The following is a 24,777-nucleotide window of genomic DNA, read 5'->3' on the forward strand; positions in this document are numbered from 1 at the left end:
CAGTGTTTTACAGTTTACAGAGTACGTGCCTTCCACCTCTTTGGTTAGGTTTATTCCTAGGTATCTTATTATTTGGGGTGTATTTTAAATGGGATTGTTTTCTTAACTTTTCTTTCTGTTGATTCATTATTGGTGTATTGATATGCAACAGATTTCTGTACATTGATTTTTATATCTTGTGACTTTAATGAATTCATTGATCTGTTCTAGCAGTTTTTTTGGTGGAGTCTTTCGGGTTTTATGTATATGTATCATGTTATTCCTTATCTCTGTGTTAAGGGTCCCAGTCATGTCTTCCAATCTTTCCTCGTGTCCAGTGAGTATATTTATGATCATTGCTTTAAATTCTCTATCAGGCATGTTGTTTCTATCTCTTTCACTTAGACCTCTGGCTGTCGTCTTGTGCTGTTCTTTTATTTGGGATAAATTTCTCTGCTTCCTCATTTGTCTCCTTCTCTGTGTCTGTTTCTCTGTGTTAAGAAAGTCAGTTGTGGAAAAAAAAAAAAGGAGAGTCAGCTGTGATGTTGGTAAGCATGTAGAGAAAGGTGAACACTCCTGCACTGTTGGTGAGACTGCAAACTGGTACAGTCGCTCTGGGAAACATTATGGGTTTTTGTTTTTTGTTTTTTGTTTTTGTTTTTTTGTTTGTTTGTTTTTTCTGGGAAACATTATGAAGGTTCCTCGAAAAGCTAAAGATGGAGCTACCCTAGGATCCAGCAATTGCACTACTGGGTATTTACCTAAAGACACAAAAATAGTAATTCAAAGTGATATAGATGCACCACGATGCTTATAGCAGCATTATCTATAATACCCAAATTATGGAGATGGCCCAGTGTGCATCAATTGATGAATGGGTAAACAAGAATATATATATAAGGATAATATAGACATAGATATAGTGGAATATTACTCAGCCATAAGAAAGAATTAAATCTTACAATTTGTGATGAGGTAGATGGAGCTAGACAGTATTGTACTAAGTGAAATAAGGCAGTAAAAGACAAATACCATACTGGAATTTGTCTTTGGACAAATTTGGAATTTAAAAAACAAAACAAGTGATCACAGGGAAACCAAAGAGAGAGAGAGGCCAATAAGGAAGAGACTCTTGGGAATCCCTGGGTGGCTCAGCGGTTTGGCGCCTGCCTTTGGCCCAGGGCACGGTCCTGGAGTCCCGGGATCGAGTCCTGCGTTGGGCTCCCTGCATGGAGCCTGCTTCTCCCACTCTACCTGTGTCTCTGCCTCTCTCTCTCTCTCTCTCTCTATGTCTATCATGAATAAATAAATTAAATAAATAAAAATAAATAAATATAAAAATAAAAATAATTTTTAAAAAAAGAAAGAGACTCTCAACTATAGAGAAGAAACATGGTTACCAGAGGGCAGGCAGGTGAGGTATGGGTTAAATAGATGATGGTAATTAAGGTACTTGCTTTTTTATGATGATGAACATTGGGTATTGTATGTAAATGTTGAATCACTAAATTGTATACCTGAAATTAATAATGGTTTAACATGTTAACTAACTGGAATTTAGATAAAAACTTAAAACAAAAGGTCAGCTCTGTCTTCTGCTCTTCAATGTAGTGATTTTATGAAGAAGAGGTCTTGGAGTGCCTCGCAGCACAGTGTCTTCTGTTTACCAGGATCTGGCCCTTCAGGACATATCCTAGGTTCCTAGGGTGTTGCTTACATCCTGCTATTTTGTCTGAGTCAATTTTCCTTTCGATTAAGTCAACAGTATGCCTGTCATAGGCTGTGCTTGCTCTCTATGGTGTTAGTGGGACCCAGCCAGGCCAGCTTTGGGTAGGGCTTCCCCACTGGGGAACTGGGCAGCAGAGCGGCTATGTTAGCAGAATATGTGCTGGGCCACTAGTCCTATGCTAGATCCCTGAAGCCCTGTGGAAGTTGGGCCTGTGCACCTGGATGGCTAGGGGCACAATGCTGGGCACGGAGTGTGACAGTGGCTGATGGCATGGGTGTGGAGTGGCCGTTGGGCTCCAGCTGTGGTAGCTGTTTACCTAGTGGTAGACACAGAGTGCAACACGGCCTGGGGCACCCACCTGAGTGCAGCAGGGTGGATGTGTGCAGGATGGGGTGGCAGCTATGCACAGGTGCTTGGGCAGGGTACCCTCAGGACTTGAATAAAATTTGACCTGAGCTTAAGTCCGAGGCCAGCAGGGTTGGAGTGAGTGAGTCCTCAGGAGAACCTGTGAGCAAGGTGCACTGCTAGCAGGTTAGGTAGCAAGTGTCTGTACAGCTCCACCTCCTGCAGGTGTCCTGTGTTTATCCTGGGAGTGGGAAGGAAAATGGCACATGCTGGTTCTCCAAGAAGTCCCCTAACAGGCTCAGAAGTCAGTGGGAACAGATCTGTCTCCTGTTGGCCGCCGGCATCCTATAAACTGCCGGTTTTATGCTTCCTTTCCTCCAGGCTGCTCTCTCTTTAAGGGAGGCAACCCAGCCCTCACAGGCCTTTTGGCTTCCCAGGGCTGAGTCAGCACTGTTAAAGCTCCGCTTCCAAGTTCCACTGGTTATAGAAGCTCACAGACTCCAGCCCCTCTGGGGTTTTTTTAATATGTAAATTTATTTTTTATTGGTGTTCAATTTGCCAACATATAGAATAACACCCAGTGCTCATCTCGTCAAGTGCTCCCCCCAGTGCCTGTCACCCAGTCACCCCCACTCCCCGCCCATCTCCCCTTCCACCACCCCTAGTTCATTTCCCAGAGTTAGGAATCGCTCATGTTCTGTCTCCCTTTCTGATATTTTTTTAAAGCCGAATGTGATGGAGATTAGTCTCCCCCGCGGGAGCTTCCTGCTGGGGGTGCCTGATGCTGGGGCTCTCCATGCGCCTCGCACCTTGCTCCTCCCGCAGCCTCCCTCGGCCTCCCTCGGCCTCCCTCAGCCTCTGACCTTCCTAACCTCTCAGATGCGACTTCTTCTCCTCTGTAGTTGGTTGCAGAGTTAGTTCTGCTAGTCTTTGGCCAGCTGTCTGATTTATTGACTTGGATGTGGCTGAAACCCAGATGAAAATGCAGGATGAAGTGAACTCAGCTTACTCCTACTCCACCGTCTTCCCAGCTCTTCTCCCCTGTTCCCGTTAATCGATCAAATAAATGCTGCTATTTGTCCCCGTGACATCTGGTCGTTCTCTCTATGCCTGTCCTACCCGCGCTGGTTGTTCCCATGGCCCAGCCCATGTCTGGGCTCCCTTCTGCTGCCTGGGCCTTCCCCCTCCTTATGGAACAGGCCCTGCACACTCCCGTGGGAATGAACACATCAGCTGCTGCCTTCCCCACCTCCCTCGCAGCTGGGGCACAGCCAGCCTGCCAGCAGACGCTCCTACACCCACGAGGGGACCTGGGGCACCCTCTCTGTGGACACTTAGGCAGTTTCAGCAAGAATGGTTCTTAGGGAAGCAACAGTAGCAGTGATGGTGGTGGTGTCCAGTGTCTGTCCAGGGTCAGTGGGTGGGGCAAGCCATTCTGCGGTGTGATTTGGGCAATGTTTAATTTGCCTCCAATCTTAATTCTCCAAACCCTGAACAGTTCAGTGAATTTCCCAACACTCTCCTATATAATTGTTTTTCCGTTTAAATTAGCCCGATGGGTTTCTGTTGCTTGCAACAATGGCACAGCCAACAACGTACGGCCAATATACCTACTTGTGATATTTACTCTTTCACGGTATTGGAATTAATGTAGTTATAAATTCTGCACTTTTTTGGTATGTCTTTTATTAGAGTTCGATTTGCCAACATATAGCATAACACCCAGTGCTCATCCCGTCAAGTGCCCCCCTCAGTGCCCATCACCCAGTCACCCCCACCCCCTGCCCACCTCCCTTCCTACCACCCCTTGTTCGTTTCCCAGAGTTAGGAGTCTCTCATGATCTGTCTCCCTCTCTGATATTTATTTAATATTATACCATGTGTATTTTTCAGTTTAGCATAATATTTTATCTTTCTATGATGATGCTATTAGTATACATAATAATATTATAATACATGTTAATTATGTATAATAACATTATATATAGCTACTACTAGTGCTGCTGCTGCTACTACTACTACTAATAATAATAATTTTAATTCTTCTCCTTCCCTCTGATCGGCAGTTTTACCAGCCTAGTAGGAGTGCTGATTTGCATCTCATCCATTTATGGGGGATCAGGCTTTCCTTTATGACAGATGACTTGCAACAAACACAATGTTGAGTGTAGGGGACAGAGAGAAGGTCATGATGCTAGAGCTAAAAGAGCTTTAGAGAAACTCTAGTCCAAGTTCTTCACTGCTGGTTGAGGAATTTAAGGCTAGCAGAGGGAATTCATTTGATGGGGTAACTCAGAGAACCAGTGTTGGAGGTAGGACCAAACCCAAACCTGCCCGCTCCATGCCAGAGCAGAGCTTTTTTTTCATTAGGGCTGTGTGTTTCCTACAGAACAATGTTAAACTTAGTGCTCTTATCAGGAGCACTCAGGACACTGGGGTCGGGATTGGATGGTATGAGGTAGGCAATATTGGCACTCAGATTTTTTTTTTTTTTAATTTTTTTTTTTTGGCACTCAGATTATTATCCAAGACTCTAAGAATAAGGTTTAATCCTTCTTTCTATAAATATTATCCAGGGACCATCACAGCACCGACCACATACCAGGCAACTGATTAATCCATGTTGAGTGAATGAAAGAAGGACAATACTAGGCTACTCAAACCTTGTGATAATTCTATTTTTTAAGTATTTATTTATTTATTTATTTATTTATTTATTTATTTATATTTATTTATTTGAGAGACAGAGTGTGTGCATTCATGGGCAGAGGGACAGAAGGGGAGGGAGAAGCAGATTCCTCACTGAGTGGAGAGCCTGATGTGGGCTGGATCCCAGGATCCCAAAATCATGACCTGAGCTGAAGGTAGACGCTTAACCGACTGAGCCACCCAGGTGCCCCTACACCTTGTGTTAATTTAAAGATGACTGATATCACATATTGCAATGCATAGTAGTGAGATGTATTAGTAGTAAATAACATAATTAACTTAAAAGCATTAATTTGATTCTCCCGCTAGTATAGTCATCAGTCAATAGGGTGAGTTCTCTTTGAAGCTCTGTCCATGCTGCAGAGTACCTGGAATGAAAGGTGTTAGCTTAGCCACTCTCTAGTTTTTCAATTCTCTTTTTAAATATAGAGAATCCGTCTATTATGTATATAATGGCTGTGGCATGGGGCTCCAGAAAATACTCCCTTTCAGAAAGCAGGTAGTTGCCATTTCTGTATTTATGTAGCACTGTTTATGTGGTAGGGTTTATGTTAAGGAATTCAGTAGGCAAAATAGACATAGTCTCTGCCTTCATGGAATTTATAGTCTCATGGGGGAGAAAGGAATTAAACAAATCAGATCCTTACCACAAATTATAACTATACATGTTTTGAGAGCTAAAAAAGAAAAAGAAGGGATGCAATGAGAAAGTAGCAAAAGATGCCTATTTTGAGGGGGGGATCAGGGAAGAATTCTTTGAGGATGTTGCTTTCAGAAAGTTGTCTCTGAAATTCAAACCAGAATAAATGAAAGTTTTTGATCATTTTAATTGCACAATTGAGAAATCATCTCAAGGACGTCTTGCATGCAGTCAACACTCAGTACGTATCAGTGATCACTATTGTAAGTACTTCCACATCCATTACCTCACGGTCTTGTCACAATGATACAGACCCATGAGTAGGCTTGTTGAGTATCGTTATTACCATTGTGCAACTGAAGATTCATCTGAGGCTCAAGTGGTTAAGTGAAATGGGTCATTTCACTAGTCAAAGACACGTCTGAGATTGAAACCTAATTTTCCTTACTGACTGCTACATCAGGGCTCTTTTCTCCAAAGCTATTTTGGAATGGAGTCTGCAGCGGTTGGGTTCTATGCATCATCTTTGTGAGCATGCAAATTGCTTTGGGGAGCCTCTCTCACAATTCTGAAAAGCCGTCAAGCCCTTGTACTGAGCTCTGGGGTGCTCCACGTGCACCATGTTAAATTCAAGGACGGTGTGAGCCTTTTGGGAAGCATATGGAGTTGGGCACAAAATGCCTCTTCCCTTTCCCTTCTGACGCTGTCATTTCTTAAAGATTATCATAAAACTAATGACAGGATAAGGCAAGAAATCACATTACACTTTATAATGGGCTAATTAGGTAAATATGTTAAAAACTGTTCCCCATAGTGCCATTTCATGGCTGCACTGTTGGTAATCAGCACTTGTCTTCAAAGTGTCAGAATTTTAAAAGCAAATCTGCCACTTTGCTGGGTTATGTCACATTAATGAAATGAGTTAAGTGGAGTACTGGGAGTGCTCTGCCTCTTTGATCACTCAAGTCCTTTGAAGGAATATTTTGAGGCTAGTACTTTGGTCCTGGCTTATTCTTTGAGCATTTGAGTAAACATAAAATCTTTTTAAGAGATCCCTCCAGGAATGCCTGGGTGGCTCAGTTGGTTAAGTGTCTGACTCTTGGTTTCGGCAAGAAACCAACCACATTAGATTGTGATCTCATGGGTTGTGGGATCGAACCCCTCCAGGCCTCCCCACCCATCAAGCCCCTTGTGGAACCACACGTGGAGCCCCGTGTGGAGCTCTGCACTCAGTGGGGAGTCTTCTTGAAGACTCTCTCCCTCTGCTCCCCTCATTTATGCACTCTCTCAAATAAATCAATCAATCTTTAAAATGAATGAGTATAAATATTTGGGGAAAAAAAAAGCTCCTTCCAGCCCCAGATATAGAGTTTCTGTGCCTAGAAGAGATGTTTATATGCCTGTGTTGGGGAGTTGTGGTTCAGGTGAGATTTTGGAGGTCAAGATGGGCTTTGCTGGCTCTGAATCATCCATATACACCAGGTACATCCATCCATGTACATCATGTTCCTAGACAGATAATGGGCATAATAAGATTAGAAACTAGCGGACCTATTTCCCAGAAAGGGAGCAAAATCTATGACACCGTTTGTCTTCAATATGCTTTAGGTTGCAAACATAAATAGCAAGGATAGTAGATTGTGGGTGACTGGACCATACAAAGGCAAGAGTGGCAATGAGGGAGCACTTAGAACACATCCTAGGCTCAGGATACTTGATGAGCACTCTCAGGCCCACTGTCAGCTCATCCTCATGATCTGCTAGAGTTCCTACTTTGCAAACAACAGAGGGTCACTAATTTGAGCAAAAAGGAACTTAATAGGAAGTATGATGAAGGTTTGGGAATAAGTAGGACTGGAGGAGTTAGAGATGCCCAAAGGGTGAAAGTTGTAGTCTTTGTCATTGGCCAGCAACAACTGAGCCACTGCTACCACTGCAATGGACAACTTGAGTCATTCTGGATTCTAAATATCCCAAATTCTGGGGCACCTGGGTCGCTCCGTGGTTGAGTGTCTGCCTTTGGCTCAGGGCATTATCCCGGGGTATCGAGTCCTGGGATCGAGTCCTGAGTTGGGCTCCCACTGCCTGTGTCTCTGCCTCCCTCTCATGAATGAATAAAAATACAATCTTAAAAAAAATTTAAATAAAATAAAATGATTAGCTCTTACATAACTTTTGCCTAAAGAAGAATTTATTATTTTGTCATAAATGAGATATTGAGCATTCATGGGTGACAGTAATTAATAATCACATATTTTGTAGGGTCAGAGTTTAAAAGATTCCCATGAGCTCTTTTGCTCCTCAAACACTCTTGCAGAATTCAAGGCAGGGAAGAGATTTGAATCTTTAGGCCTGTTCTGGAACTAAGAATACATTTCAAAAAACTTTTCAATTTATTTATTTATTTTTTAAACTTTTCAATTTAAATACAACTGTGGCTCAGGTGTTTAAGTAGCCTGCCCTCTAAACTCACACAACTAGTGCAAAGTAAGACTGGAATTTGAACCCCAGGCTTCTAGCTTCTCATTCAGTGCTCAACCCTAATGTCCTCTTGGTCACTGCAGGCGAATTGCTGCCTGGTTAGGTTCTCTTCGTCCCCATCCTAATGGCACTGGGAAGCCAAATATCACACGATGGGTCCAGGAGAGGGTCAGAGGAGGCTTAAGTATGGAAACAACAGGTCAGGGAGCAGGTGCTTGATAGTAGGAGGAGGCCTCGGGGACGCAGTCAGGGTCTGCTGGGCAGGGCCTTTCTTGACCTCAACCTGTTTACTGGGCCTGATAACTCCTGCTCTAAACGCTTACGAGGTAATTAGTATAAAGTTAAAACTGGATAATAGTAGGAAAGCCCTTTACCAAAGCTCATGCCTATACATAAGGCATGATTGTTACAAGGGGCACTGGGTGGGAGGAAAAATATTTCCATTCCTGGAAATATAATTCAAAATACTATCCTGGGAATGGTGGCTGAGAAAGGACGTCGTGTGGACAATATCTCCGTGTACTGCTTTGTCCAACACGTAGCTGGCGACCTCGGCCCGCGTCTTGACGGTATGTTTCGAGGAGGCAGGGGCTTTGCCATGTGCACATACCCAGCAGGCTCACGTTATCAGGCTAGGCCGCTGGAACACATCCTAAAGGGAATTTATTTAAAGTGGGATGAACATTGCACTCTAAATGCAACCAAAATATTTGTTTGAAACTTTATCTTACGAAATAAATATTGAAAGCAAATTTGTCTTATACAATCTTTGTTGGTTACAGTCACGCACAAAAGAACAAATCCATTTTTCTGAATATCTAACTAATAACTAACTACAGAAAACATCTTAAGGAGATCAAGCTCTGCCAAAAAAGTTTTAAGAGTTATCAATTTCCCTGAGAGCTTCTGAAGACGTCTTTCTCTTTGGTCAAATCATCATTTTGTGGTCTTTTCTTCCGCAGTATCTGCCCTAACTGTGCCTTATCCTCATTCGTCATTGATTTAAGTGGAATTCAAAGCAGTCTCCTTTGTTACTTTCATTGACTTTGTCAGTCTTGCAGAAGATGCAGGATTTCCCAATTGCATTTGGCAATTGATCGGCATTGCATTTGCATCGTATTGGCAGGCACCCGCCACACTGGATCATCCGGGATCTTCTGAAAGATACTCCTGGCTACTGTGACTGGTCTGGAGTATGAGCTTCTTAGTGGGTCAGGAGGTTCTTGTCAGACCAGTTTTTAAAAGTGATCAGGTTATTAAAGAATTCACCATTTGTTTCCGTTTGGAATCTTGTAACCAACTGCATAGACTCCGACAACAAACAGTCAGGAGAGCATATGCTCCTGCACTCTGTCCAGGCTGGGCCAGATGGGGAAGGTGGTGCCAGCATGTCATTAAGAGTGATATTAGGATCAATGCACTCCTGAGTGCTAATTAAAATAATCTATTTTCTCCTGTGACCTTGGGCAAACCATTTCCTCCTCTGGATTTATGTGTAATATATTCGAATTTCAGTACAGCTCTACCCATCTCTGGACAAACACTGGTTCTCAGCTCTCCGGCCTCCTCCCTGCGGGCTTCCAGCTCTGGCCTAGGCCACAGTGCAACCACAGTGCACGTGGTTTAGGAGACTGTGATTTTTGATATATCAGGGGACGTGGAAGAAAATATGAGAAGCTGTGGGACGAGCACCTGGATGTTTGTTTAGGCAAAGCGCCAAGGGGAGCTTCATACACATTTTGTCTGGTGTGGTCTGAACAGGTTACAGTCAGACCAGAGAACTAGATCCAGAGGGTCAATAGGATTCCACGGAGTAGATGTTGGACATTTTTTTTTTATCGTGGTAAAAAATTCATAACAAAATTTGCCATTTTAATTATTTTTCCACTTTTAAGTGTACAGTTCCATGGCATTAGGCACGCTGACACTGTGCAGCCATCGCCACCGCCCTTCTCTAGAACTTTCTCTTCACCCCAAACTGAAACTCTATATTGTTTAAACAACAAATCCTCATTTCCCCTCCCCGGCTCCTGGTAACCACTCTCCTGCTTTCCGTCTTTATGAACTTGATTACGCTACTTACGTTATAGAAGTGAGATCAGGCAGTATCTGTCCTTCAGTGTGACAGCATTTCACTGAGCATAATGTCTTCAGAGGTCATCCAGGTTGTGACATGTGTCAAAATGTCATTCCTTTTTAAGGCTGAAAACTATTCCATTGCATGCTCATATCACAATTTTGCTTATCCATCCATTCAGCAGACACTTGGTCTGTTTCTATCTTTTGGCTTTTGTGAATAATGCTGCTATAAACACGAACTAGGGGTGGTGGAAGGGGAGGAGGGCAGAGGGTGGGAGTGACTGGGTGACGGGCACTGAGGGGGGCACTTGACGGGATGAGCACTGGGTGTTATTCTGTATGTTGGCAAATTGAACACCAATAAAAAATAGATTTATTATTTTAAAAAAATGTGTGTGCAACTACAGGCTTCAGTCTGCTTTCAGTTCTTTTGAGTTAGCTTTGGTTTTGTCAAGCTTAAACCCTAAAATATGTTTGCTTTCTCTCATTTGAAAATATCTTTGAAAAACTGGGTATAGGGGAATCCCTGGGTGGCTCAGTGGTTTAGCGCCTGCCTTTGGCCCAGGGCGCGATCCTGGAGACCCAGGATCAAGTCCCACGTTGGGATCCTTGCATGGAGCCTGCTTCTCCTTCTGCCTGTGTCTCTGCCTCTCCCTCCCTCTCTCTCTCTCTCTCTCTCTCTCTCTCTCTATGTCTATCATAAATAAATAAATAAATAAATAAATAAATAAATAAATAAATAAACAAACAAACAAACAAACAAATAAATCTTTAAAAAAAACTGGGTATAGAGTGATATTAATCTGTATGCTGGCAAATTGAACACCAATAAAAAATAAATTTATTATTAAAAAAAATCTTCCTTGAGAGTTAAAGCTCATGAAAGAAAAGACTCGAGGGTTCATGTGAACTTCCTCCATATGTCTTGGGGAAGAAGAAATTAACTTAGAAGTGTTCTCCAGAAGGAAGGGGAACGAGACCTTTCAGGAGCCAGTTTTCAGAGGAGCTTGCTAGGGGTTAGCGTTATCCTACAAGGGCCTGGACAGGCGAGGTAGTGAGTAAACTGTCAGAGCCTGCATGCGGCGTGTGGAAGCTCCATGGTGCTCCCATGACTAGGTGTCTCCAGATATTATCACCCTTCTCCCCAATCCTTTCTCCTTTTTCTGAAATACTTCCTACTCATGATTGTTCATCTTGTACTTGATTTCATATTCTGCTGTGTAGAGCCCTAATCACCTAATGTATGTAAATCTTTGACTTCCAATGTTGGCAAGACTTCCATGCATACGTTTCTTCAAACTCTGTGAGCCCAGTCAATTTATTGAAATGTCATGTGGATGAGAAATTGGAAATGTTATATGAGGGAGAGGGAGAGAGAGATTCTATCCTAATGCTCTTTGAATGGAACAGGAATAGTCTTGTTTCCCTATTTCCTTTCTTTCTTCTTCTTCCAGGTACTTCTGATCTTTTACTATCTTCCATTCTTCTTTCCTCAAGGAAGAAGAACAGATAATTATTCACCTGTGATATCAGGGAATCATTATTAGTCCAAGAAGCTGCCCTCCAATCCTTCAGGGAGTGCTTGTGTTAGGGGAGATTGTGCATATAAAGCTTTCTAAATGATGTGGCTAGAACTCCCCCATGTCTCCCGTTAGCAAGGAGAGGGCTTGTTTTTGGAGAGCTGCCAGTGAAGCATTTCAAAGATAATTGGCAAATGATGTCTTAGAGACAATGCAAAAAAATTCACTGAATTTTCCTAGCCTGCAATTGGAAGCAGTCCCCTCTCTGCAAGGCAGCCCAATGGCTTATAATAATCACCTATGGAAAATTGTATTTTCAAGCCCCAATTAATTTCCTACCCACTGGAGATTACGAAAGGACTGTCAGCCAGGAAATAAAAATAACTTGATGGAGTGTCTTTTTTTTTTTTCCAACAGAAAAATCATGTTGTTTCTTTTGCTGTTTTCAAAACAAAACAAAACCCTGGATATGGGCCCAGATTATGGGCAGGACTGGAGCAGTGGCATAATAATAAGGAGAGAGTGGTCTGCTCATTTATACATTTGATCTATTGACTGATCTGGAGCATAATTAAAGGCTCCCTTCAGGTTGTCTGCTGGAGCATCGCTGAGGCAGGAGATGCATGGCTCTGGTCAGCGGCTGCCAAAATGCTCACCTGCCTCAGGGCCAAGTCTGAGGAGTGGGCATCTCCTGGAGGCAGGTGTTGGCTGCTGGTCCCCATTCTCTGGCTTTTCTCATGAGTTTTATTCTGGTCTCTCTATGCACAGTCTTTGAGACGTCCTCATGGTCTCCTAATTTCAGCTCCTTCACAGGCCGACCCCGAGACAACCGTTTGAGTGCAGGTAGCTTCCAAGGAAGAACAACGAGGGAATGAGAGAGCAAGACCAGCAAGAAAAGAAAGACGAAGAGCTACGTCGTGCTCGGGTTACCATTGTGGGCAGCTGGGGCTCACCTCGTTGGGAACTCTGATGACTTTTTGGAATATCCCGCAGAATGTTTCCCCGGGGGGCTGGGGAAGCCCGAGTACCTGTTTATCATTCCTCATGGGTCAACTGGCTGGCGCTTCTGGCTCCCCTTGCATCCAGGGACCAGAGAACATTCTCAGGCAGAGACCCAGAGAGCCACCAACATGAACCGGAACTGTCGGTGAACACCTCCCTGGATAGGTTGAGAGGATGCAAGTGTGGCAACGACAGTTACGGCGCCTTCTCCAGCTTCTCGTCTCCCAATTATCCCGCAAACACAGGCCCAAACAGAGCTCCCCGGTCCCTTCCTACATTGTCGTTTTCCTCTCTCTGGGACATGTCACTACCTTGTGTAGCTTCTGCAGTTGCTCATCTGTAAAATGGGGTGATGACAGCTTCCTGTTGGAGACACATCTTGATTTGTCTGTCCAGCTCTTTATCTTTTCTAGGAAATAACCCATCTCCCCTCCATAGTTGGGGAGATGTTGCTCTATCTTCCTTCCAGCCACATGATTTCCCCGCGTGTCCCTACCCCCTGGCTGCAGGGGATTGGTTCATCACAAGCTGGGCCAACTGAATCATTTCCCTAAAAATTCATGCTTGGGGCTGAGAAAGTGCTGGCCCACATCAAGCTTGGGAGTTGTTAGCGGTCGTATTCCGTTAGATGAACTAGGCCCAGGGTGAGCTGCTCTACTGCTGTGAGGCACAGGAGAGGAGGACAGATAGGAGGTGGAGGAACAGCCTGGAGGGGGTGAAAGTGTGCTTCCAGTTCTTCCCAGAGGTCATGCAGCGTCCTTGCCCATGGTGTCTACTAGAAAGCTCTCTTTCCTCATCAACATTCTACGTTACACTAACTGAAGTGAATGGGAGGAACAGGGATCCCACTTGAAATAAATGTACTCAGTGTTTACGGAACCCTTATAATAGCCCTACGAAATGGAAGTGCTTAGCACAACGCTTGGCATACGACCAGCCCTCAACACACGGCAGGTATTCTTATTTTTAATAATGACTCCTGTATCTCCAGGCCTACCTGACCTCACCTTGACTTTTGGTAGTTTCCTGATAAATGTCTCCAATCCCCCAAACTCAATACAACTGCTTTTCCCATGTGCAATACCACACTCATTTTATATAAATGATCACCACATACCCAGCCTGAGAATGTCCTGCACTCTTTCTTATGCCCCACAGCCAATCAATTGACACATTTAGTGGATTTGCTTCCATAGATATTTCTCAAGTCCATTCATTTCTTTGCACTCATGTAACTACCACTCTGGTCCCTCCCTTATCATTTCTCATCTGAATTACAGCAACCATGTCTAATAAATCTCCCAACCACCAATTTTTCCCCTTTCAATATGATGTTTTTTTCAGGCTTTCTGTTAAGGCAGTGGAGTCCTGTGTTCACATCAAATCTTACAAGAAACTCCAATGTATAAAGCACACAAAATTGAAGCTACTCTGGTTAAAAAAAGGAGAATGGAGGATACTTGAGCCCTTTCTACCCAACCTGCCCCCCATACTTTGGCCCTTGTCCATCTCAGAAGATGACATGGGCAAAGAGAGAAGGAGGAAGAGCATTCAGTCCCAAAGATATCAGGGAGAAGAACATTCCAGACAGAAATAACACTCAGTGCATAGACCCTAAGGAGCTGAGCAAGTTTGAGGAGCAGCTGGGAGGTCAGTGCAGATGGAGCAGCAGTCGGGGAAGGACACGGCCCGGGCATGCAGGATCTTCTTGGACATTGGGAGAACTTCGGCTTTTACACTGAGTGAGATGGGAGCCACTGAAGGACTCTGAGGGCAGCTGTTAATTGTTCGCACTTGTACCCTAAAAGGATCAGGAGGACAAAATAAATAAACAAACCAACAAAAAGCAGAAACAGTCCCACAAATACAGAGGACAAACTTCTTGTTGCCGGGGGCGGCGGGGGCGGGGGAAGAGGAGGATGGAGGAAGGGGACTGGGAAATACAGGCTTCCCATTACAGAATGAATATGTCATGGGAATAAAAAGCACAACATGGGGAATATAGTCAATGGTATTGTAATGACGTCTGGGGACAGATGGTAGCTACACTTGTGAGCAGAGCGTAACATATACATTTGTTGAGTCACTATGTTGTGCATGTAAAACTAATGTAACATGTGTCCGCTATACTTCAACTTAAAAAATGAAAAGAAAAAGTAAAAAGAGAGGATCACTTGGGTCATCAGGTGGAGAACAGACTGTAGGGAGGTGAGTATGGCAGCAGAGAGATGTGTGAGGAGGACCAACCCAGTGGCAGGGGAGATGGGGCTCCAGATTCTGTGTGTATTTTGGAAGTGGAACCAACAGTATTTGGTAAGGAATTGTTATGTGGAGTGTAAAGGAAAAAGAGGTATTAAGAAAAATGGCACTTTTTTTTTTTTTTTTTTTTTTGCCTGAATGAGGCAAAAAAAAAAAGGATGAGTTCCCTTTAGTGTGGACAGAGAAGGCTGCAGGTAGAGTGGGCATTAGGGGCCACAGTAGTGACTTTATCACAGGTGAATTTTGCATAATACTCTAGTGACAATACCTCAGACTTCTTTTGCATGAAAGTATGATACCCAAATATCTGGTTTCAAATATCAAATCTATTAAGAGAAATATTCGCCTTTCAGAAAAATTTAGACTCAAGATTGATTTAAGTAGTGAAACAGTAAACCCTCATAGCATACCTAAAATGTGACTCAATTTGACATAGATTTTTAGAAACACAGTTATTACATAAAGGTCAGTCAAAGTAAGTAAAGATGAGGCTGAGCAGTGTTTGGCGAGAGTGGCGGCCTCACTGCTTCATTACACACTGACCTTGGCAGGTAGCCTCAGGATGTCCTCCTATTCCAGAATGTTCCGCTTTTATCCTCAATAAAATGATGAGCACACACCACAGGTAATGCCATGCAGCAGAGAAGAACCTTCTCAGGGGCTTAGGTAGAGGAGGCTCCTGGCTGTGGCAGCCAGAGTAGGACACTGTACACTTTGTAGACATTGAATCTACAAATATTCATGTTTTTAATCAACTGTAGAATAGTTGTATTGTTGCATCGACAGCATCACACAGCCAATGTCTGACACATAAGCATAACCATTGTCCCCTGAGAATGAATTAATGAGTGATCATTGCCCTAAAGGCACTCGCAGAGGGGATCGTGATAGCCCACACTGGTCTCACCTGCTTTCCACGCTCAGCCGCCGCCTCATGGTGTTTTCGGATAGGACTGCTGACACTGGGCATCCTTCTCTGTTCACCTTCCCAGCTCTACCTACCGGGCGTGCTTTCAGCAGCAAGTCACGGGAAAACCTAACTAGAGAACCTTAATTGGGAGGTGAACAGCCAAGGGATTGGACAAAAAGGATCCAGGCCCTTCTCCAGCTCTGTTCTGCCATCCTTAGGTTGGATTTCATCCTTTCCATTATCACCTCATGTTTCAAGACAACAGATGCGCTTTCAGAAGTTGCATGCGTATCCCAAGCGGAAGGAAGAGAGAAAAGACAAAAGAAAACAATAACCATATCTATTTCCTTTTATTAGGAAAAAATATACTTTTTTTTTTCCCAGAAACTCTGAAGCAGACGTCCTTTTAGGTTTCTTTAGCCATAACTGCGTTATAAGACTGACTTTCACAAAAAGGAGTCTGGCCAAAAGATTGGTTTTTGGCAGATCATGTTGCTGCTTCAACAAAACCAGGGTTCTGTTAAAATGGGGGAAATAGATATTAGGTAGGCACCTAATAGATGTGTTATACCAAATGGACGTTAAAGTCCTTGGCTCCTGGGTCCATGTTTTCTACTTTGGTCTTTATTGAGAACCGCCAAATACCACAGAGAGAACGAAGCACTTATTGGCCGGGTGGATTCCAGTGACAGCAAGCCAGGGAGTCTGTCCAAGGCTACAAATCCTGAAAAGTTTGTCCTTTTGATCTCTGGTACTTTCACTAACAACCAGACCTTCACCTTGAGATGAAACCACCGTGCTTCTGCCAAAGAGTGCTGCTTGGCTCGTTAAGGGCTCCCTTTAGCTGCCAAGACTCATCATCAAACTATCCTTGACAAATTTTAATTTTAGTTAGAGTAATTGGCCTAATACAAATCAGACTGACGGCCAGCTCTCAGAACAGCCTCTAATCGTTCATAGTATCCATGCTACCCGAGGGATTCAAGATGACATCGCCAAAGATAATTATTAGAGGATGTAGGAGCTAATAATGAGGGCTAATTAAAGGTCTTGTTTCATGTATATTTCCTGCTTAAAGGAAGGAGATAGGGAGCTCTTGAGAGAAGCAATAGGCTTCTGGGGAAGGTAGCTTCCCTTAGAAATTTAAAATGACGTCAAGATTTTAACTACAGCAAGTTTCTGCACAGGGATAACCCTCATGAAGAAGAGAGTATAAATATTTAAACAACTTGGGAAAAACAGATTAATTAAAGGGAAAAGGCTCCCATGAGAAGCAGTGTATCATATTATTAAAAGCATAGGTGTGGCGTAAACGGACCTGGATTCGGATTCTAGCCCTAACACTAGTTTTTGACACCTTAGGCAATTTATTTTATTGTTATTATTTAATTATTATTATTATTATTTATTATAACCCCTTGTAGTTGGTTTTCTAATCTGGAAATTAATTTAATCTGGTAGGCGATGGCGGTATCTTCACCGAATTGAGGTAAGAGCTGACATGAGATAATAAATGAAAAGCACATAGCCCAGAGCTTGGCAAATGAATGTTCAGGGTAATTCCAAGGGACCAAAAGTGATTCATTTTGACTACAGCCTCGCTGGTCACAAGGGAGAGCATCAGGGGCCGTTGTGGTCATGGCAGGTTGAGATTCACTTACAGAAAGGCCTCCAATGCCGAACTCAGAGGGGCAGGAAAAGGAGCGGATCTGAAGGCAGATTTGTAAAGTGTGGGTGGCCCATTCTGGGGGGTTATGCCCTGCGGGGATCCCGGAGTTACAGAAGCAGAGGCCCCACAGGGAGCATGTCAATTTACCTTTGGAAACAGCTTAGACTAAAGCCTCTCTCTGCTGGTGGAAGTAGTGGTTGTACGTGCCCTGGCACATGGGACTGGTAGCTTTTCTCCTCTTTCAAAGAGCAAAGCTTATGCTTCTATTGTTTTGTTTTGTTGCTTCCTCTCAGTCATCTCCTAATTACCTCTGCACGTCGTGAAAATATCATTGAGTGGCGCATGGGAAGGTTAAGAAGTTCCATCAAATGTCAGAATGTGCCTGCCCTGTCTTCTCCTGCAGACTCCTGCCTCCTGTTTTATGAGGTACACCGGGCACAGACAGCAGTCAAAAATGTGCAGGGAGTTTGAAGCCCAGATTTGCTGCTCCCTGAGTAGTTGATAAATCACATGCTTGTCTCCTCCTCTCTACCAAGAAGATTTTCTTTCAAATGAAGTGCATGACCAGAGTCCAAAAGGGAGCCTCTCAACACAGAACAACTTAATGGAAGATGGTGGCTAATTGGTCAGCCAAGGACTGTCACCCCTAGAACCCCTGGGGCCAGAATAGCCCACCTACCTATTCAGAGCAATAACAGCTGCCCCATTAGCATTCCTTCCACTCCCTCTCCTTCACTTGGACCAAAGCTGGCATCATAAGGCGAGTTATGAACCAATGATTTGGTTCATGAATTTTTTATTTCCTCCTTGCTCTTAGTTTAGAACTATCAGCTACCCCTCCTCTTCCTCTAGGGCTCTATTTTTCTGTGACAGCTCTCCCAGACTAAGGCTTGGAGCCCTGGAAGTGAAGAGACCACCTTGAGAAATGGGACTGTCCTTCACTGCCCTGTGGTTGAGGGGTGACAAGGGAGAAAGCGTCTTTGGCACGATTCAGGGAGGGATGGAGATCAGGGAGGAATGGGAGAACTCACAAGTGGTGCCATGACCCTCTCTGTGGAGGCTACCCAGTGCTGGGTGCACATCCTCACAAATGACCTCAGATGGTCTCTTTCATGGAGCATGCCCAGAGAGTCCCCTGGTGATTACTAGCTTCCTGCCATAGCTGCTAAAGCCCATTTACCCACTGTTAGTGAGGAATTGCTCACTTCAATTACCTCTTCCCGGCACCAATAAAGTGTATATTGGCAGCTCTGAGCTCAGCCACACACGCCTTTTCATGGAGTAGCTCCAATTTCCATCCACAGTGATTTTATTATGGCAAAATATTTTACTTCTGATTAACCTGAAATGGTTTTTAAGTCTCTTTTTGCATTGAGAGATCTGGGGAAGTCAGTGAATGGGTAGGTGGGCCATTTTGGGCAACAAATACAATCTTGAGATGGGGATTTGATCTAAAGCTCTTTAAATTCCTCTCCCAAGATTAAAATTCCTTCTCACTCAGTCCTTCCTGTTAGTTGAAATTTAACTGTTTCTTCACAAAATATCCCCTTAGGTCTTTATGTCGTAGTACAGCCTTCTAACTGCCTGAGGGTTTTCTCTGGAGGCTAGAATTTACTCTTTAGAAGGCCGAATGAGCAATATAATGCTCTCCAGGAACAGTAACAATGAAGGATGGCTTGAGTAGCTGTAGAAATACCCTAGTCCCTTTTTCCCTCCAGTAGATAACCCTGAAGGGGGTGATCTACACTGGCTCTTAAGGTTCCCCAGAAAAATCAAGCTCTAGTTCCCTGAAGTAGTAATTAGCTCACTAACTCACCTTTTATTGGTTGCTTCCTACTCTATCTTACTTTTCTACTACCTTCCCTGTTTCCTGGAATTACCTTCTGAATAAAATTCTTGCTCTTGAATCTTTGTCCCAGCATTTGTTTCTGGAAGAGCCAGAGAGAAAAATGTCATCAAGAGGAATGAATATCTAGTCTAGGTCTCGCTACGGTAAGAAAGCTCAGATTGGGGATAAAATTTCTGAATTCTAGAGTAATGCTTTACACCAGACATATAACAGGACTTGATAGAAAATAATTCAAACGTTGGCCTCAAGGTTTAGCAAATTATATGTAAAGTCTTCCTAAAACTCATTATGAAATTACATTAAGATGCGGGGAGATCTTTGGCCTGAAGGTGCCTAACTATTTGACTTTAGACACAATGCTGAAAGGGATGTATCATTTCTTGCAATTCATCAGGTCTGATCATTAAAATAACCAGTGCAGACAGATCATAATGGGAAGTCATATGTCTTGGCAACTCAAGCCGATTGGGTGAGGATCAATTGTTTTTTTTAGTAACTTATTTTATTTAAATGCAATTAGTTAACATATAGTGTATCATTAGTTTCAGATGTACAGTCCAATAAGTCATCAGTTGCATATAACACCCAGTGCTCATCACATCACATGCCCTCCTTAGTGCCCATCACCCAGTTACCCCATCCCTTTACCATCCTCCCCTCCAGCAACCCTTAGTTTGTTTCCTATAGCTAAGAGTCTCTTATGGTTTGTCTCCATCTCTGATTCTGTCTTATTTTATTTTTCCCTCCCTTCCCCTATGATCCTCTGTTTTGTTTCTTCAATTCCACTTATGGGGGATCCCTGGGAGGCTCAGTGGTTTGGCGCCTGCCTTTGGCCCACAGCGCGAACCTGGAGTGCCGGGATTGAGTTCCGCGATTGAGTTCCGCGTCGGGCTCCCTGCATGGAGCCTGCTTCTCCCTCTGCCTGTGTCTCTGGCTCTCTCTCTATATATATGTCTGTCATGAATAAATAAATAAATAAATCTTTAAAAAAAATTCCACATATGTGTGAGTGAGATCATATGATAATTGTATTTCTTTGATTGACTTATTTCGCTCAACCTAATGCTTTCTAGGTCTGTCCATGTCATTGTAAATGGTAAGTATTTAGACTCTATATACACCACATCTTCTTTATCCATTCATCTGTGGATAGACATCTGGGCTCTTTCTATAGTTTGGCTATTGTGGACATTGCTGCTATAAGCATTGGGGTGCAGGTGCCCCTTTGGATCATTACATTTGTATTTTTCAAAACCTTAAATGTTAATCACTGTAGTTGTGTCATAGACTACAAATATGAAAACATTTCTTTTATTACTTTTTTAGCTTCATCTCTGAACGACAGAATATATAAAATGTTGCTTAGAAATACTGGAAAACAAGAATTAAAGAATATCAGAGTTGGAAGAGCAATGGGAGATTATCTAGTTCTATATTTTTATTTTCCATAGAGAAAATTATGACCCAGAACAAAGAAGTAACATATCCAAAGTCACACAGAGATAGAGAAGGTACAAGACTTTGGGTTTTCGGACTCAGTTTAGTCTTTTCCTTCTCAGAAAATCATAAACAGTCCTCTATCTCTCCTTTCCCTCTCATCTTCCATAGTCCACACAGTGCATGGACATAGTAGAGCTATAATGCATAGATTAAAGAAGCAGGAACAAATGGTTAATTTTAAATAATTGACTGATTACAGCAACTTCTTGCTAGACACGTCTCCAAAGGCAAGAGAAATAAAAGCAAAAATCAACTATTGGGATTTCATCAAGATAAAAAGCTTCTGCACAGCCAAGGAAATAGTCAACAAAAGTAAAAGGCAACCTATGGAATGGGAGGAGATATTTGCTAATGTTTTACCAGATAAAGGGCTAGTATCCAAAAATCTATAAAGAACTTATCAAACTCAACACCCAAAAAACAAATAATCTAATCAAGAAATGGGCGAGAGACATGAACAGACTTTTCTACAAAGAAGACGTACACATGGCCAATAGACACATGAAAAAATGCTCCACAGCACTCAGCATCAGGGAAATACAAATCAAAACCACAATGAGATCCCCTCACTTTTGTCAGAAAATTAACAAGATAGGAAATAACAAATGTGGCGAGGATGTGGAGAAGGGGAGCCCTCTTGCACTGCTGGTGGGAACATGAACTGTGCAGCCAGTCTGGAAAACAGTGCGGAAGTTTCTCGAGAAGTTAATAATAGAGCTACCCTATGACCCAGCAATTGCACTACTAGGTATTTAGCAAACACATCCTTGTCTACACTGACATAGATTTAAGGAAGATAAAACATAATTTGACATGTGAAATGACATTGCATTGTTTTAATTTTATGTCTCTATTTTTTTATTTTTTAAAAAATATTTTATTTATTTATTTATTTATGAGAGACACAGAGAGAGTCAGAGACACAGGCAGAGGGAGAAGCAGACTCCTCTCAGGAGCCCAATGCTGGACTCGATCCCGGGACCCCGGGGTCACGCCCTGAGCCGTAGGCAGGGGCCCAACTGCTGAGCCACCCTGGCTGCCCAATTTTATGTCTTTAAATATAAGTGATAGTCACCATGGTTGTTATTTGTTAATTGGTTATTTTATTTCTTGTTTCTTCTGTGAATTCCTTTCCTTTTTGATTAGTAAACACTTTTATGTATTAAGCCTTCTATGTATTCCATGTGTTGCAAATATCATCTTTTGTTTTCCATTCTGATTTTAGTTTTACTTTCTGTCACTCCAAAATTTAAAATTTTAATGTAATCAAGTCTGTCAGGATTTTCCTTCATCGCATTTAGTTTTCATGTCAAAACTGATGTTTTTTTTCCTAAGGCAATAAATATACTTACTTGTGTTTTTTCCTATTGCTTTAAGAAAATTCAGCTTTATTGTTTATTTGTCTTCTAAGATATTTAAAATGTACATGTTATGTAAAATGCTAAGATATTTAAAGTGTGCATCATGGTGATCTGATATGCCTATCCATCGTGAAGGGATTCCCTACATCTAGTTAATTAACACCCCCATCACCTCACATATTTACCTTTTTTTTTTTTTTTTTGGTAAGAACATTTAAGTTCTACTCTCTTAGAAAGTTTCAATTTATAATTGTTATCAACTATAGTCAACATATATTATATTAGATCCTTAGACTTCATTGATCTTAAAGCTGAAAGTTTGTACGTTCAATTTCTCTTCCCATTTTTTAATTGGATTTTTTTCTTTGGCTGTTGGATTGCAGGAGTCCTTTCTATATTTTGGATGTTAACCCTATAGCAGATATATTTTCTCGCATTACAAAGGATGTCTTTTCATTTTGGGGGCACCAGGCATGTGCACAAACTCCTTCCAGGGAGATACATACCAGTGACTGAATTGGGCCAGAGGGGGAGTGCGGAGAAGGTATCCACTGGCCTCCCTCATCTCCCTCATCTCTCAGGTGCAGTCAGCTCCCGGATGTGTGATAAACAAGAAGCTTGACTCTGCAGTAACTTCTGAAGTATGCAAATTGGGCTCTTTCAGGGAAAGATTGGGAGGTGGGTCTTGCGGTCTGCCCTTTTGGTCTGAGTGGGGGTGGGGGGAGTATAGCCACAGTTGACCTTCATGAGCTTCTTAAGAATGGCTTCTTGCTTTGTTATAGTCTTAGGGGTCTCGTGGGCCAAGCCTCTTTGCCTTTCAGAGCTAGGTGTCCTGGGGCCTGTGGCTCCGGTGGAAGATTTCAAAGTTGGGGTTGCTAGATGTTGGATCCAAACCTTTGCTCCTCAAGGAGTAGTAAGGAGTCATGGGTTCCCTCCTCATTTTGTTTCTGTGTGGGGAGTCGTCCATTTAATGTGTAGCAGTTGCCCAGTTAGTTTCTGGATTCCTTTCACAGGGAGTTGCTCCATATGTATCTGTAGAGTTGCTGTGTCCATGAGAGGTGGGGGGTTCAGAAGCCTCCTGGGCTGTCAGGTTGGACCAGAACCTCTTCCTAGTTTTTTAAAATTTTTCTTTTCTTTTATTCTCTTTTCTTTTCTTTCTTTCTTTCTTTCTTTCTTTCTTTCTTTCTTTCTTTCTTCCTTTTGCATATAAATATTTCATCAATTAAGAATTTATTTTGGAAAAAATGAATGAGTCATGAATACTTTTAATTATTTCTTTTCTGAATCATTAATCTGATGGCCCAACTCTGTTAATTGAACAATCCAAGTTTCCTCAGTGAATTGAAATATTTAATTACCAGGGCCACTTAGGACTATTTATATACTCTATTTTTTGACAATTTGACTATAATGTGTACAGCTGTAGACTACTTTTTTTTTGTTTTTTATTTTTAGCTGTAGACTTCTTTGAGTTTATCCTGTAAGAGTTTATTGAGTTTCACAGATATATAGGGAAAAGGTTTTCATAAAATTTCAGAGGTTTTTGGTCATTATTGTTTTAAATACTCTTGCTATCTTTCTCTCCTCCCCTGTGACTTCTCTTATGCTTACGTTGGTGTGTTTGATGTTGTACTACAGGTTTTTGAAGCTCTTCAATTTTCATCATTTCTTTCCTTTCCGTTCCTCCCTACATTGTTTAGAATCTTTAAGGGTGGCCAATATCCACCTCCTCACCTACCCCCGGAATGTGCTGTTGTTTTAGAGTTACTCTTTCTACTGATGGGGAGACAGTTTCAATGGCTTTCACTTGGTTTTCTTCTTTATAATCTCTCCTATATAAAACATGGAACTCCATTATGGGTGTTGGACTCGCATGGGAGTTAGGCACCCTCTGTATGTGAGCATTCTCTCGGTGGGCTGACCACTGGAAGATGACCTGGACAGCACTTCTGGCATCTGGGACAAAAGGTCCTCTCTTTGAGGGGGATCTATGTGGTGTATTCTTGAATTTGTGTTTGTCACATAATGTGATTTCATTCACTAAAAACTTTTATATACATACCTGAATATAATACACACACACACATATATTTCCAAATATGTAAGAAAGTACTATATTATAAAGCATATTAATTAAGGAATAATTAAAACTACCTGTTTTTGTCTTAGTTTAGGTTCCTACAGAAGCACACTCTAATTCAAAGACTTTAGTTGACATTTTATTTTGGAGATGAATTCAGGAGGCACAAAAGTGAATGACTAGAAAAGTGAGACAGAGGTATGTAAATGAATGAGTTATTAGGGATCCATCTGTCCAAGGCCCTGTGAGAACCTGTATGGAATATACCTGGACTTGTCCATCAGAAGGCAGGGAAATCAAGGCATTTATTCCTTTCTATCACTATTGGTTGAGGATTATCCCTTGTGCTCTGATGCTTGCAGATCCAGTTTACACCCCCACTTGGTGGAGTTGCTCTGGTGTTGCTGGAGAAAGTCCTCAGGCAGAGAAGAAGAGAGGTGCAAATGCTTGAGACAGGAGGAAATCATCTGTCACACTTTCAGGTGACCTCAAGTGAACTGAGGGAATTGAGCCATCACTGGTATCTGCTATCATCTTGTAAATGATTCTGGAAAGACTAAAGTCTCCAAATATATTGAAATAGGAAAATAATTTATGTAAACTTCCACAAGCTAGCTCTGCATGGTGGCATGGATAATTTGGATTGAAGGTCAGTTTCAGGTCTT

General features: G+C 42.4%; 1 long non-coding RNA gene across 1 annotated transcript in view; it reads right to left on the reverse strand.

Moving 5' to 3' along the window:
• Positions 1–10,753: 10,753 nt before the first annotated feature.
• The window catches only part of LOC112645625 (uncharacterized), a 34,063-nt gene continuing 20,039 nt past the window's right edge, over positions 10,754–24,777 (reverse strand). Inside the window, exons 3-6 of the long non-coding RNA XR_003127168.2 lie at positions 19,203–19,250; positions 15,651–15,923; positions 12,139–14,285; positions 10,754–11,448 (exon numbers count right to left, since the gene is read on the reverse strand). This is a non-coding gene — a long non-coding RNA (uncharacterized LOC112645625). The remainder of the gene's footprint in view (positions 11,449–12,138; positions 14,286–15,650; positions 15,924–19,202; positions 19,251–24,777) is intronic.

Source organism: Canis lupus, chromosome 1, assembly GCF_003254725.2.
Source record: "Canis lupus dingo isolate Sandy chromosome 1, ASM325472v2, whole genome shotgun sequence".
NCBI lineage: Eukaryota > Metazoa > Chordata > Mammalia > Carnivora > Canidae > Canis > Canis lupus.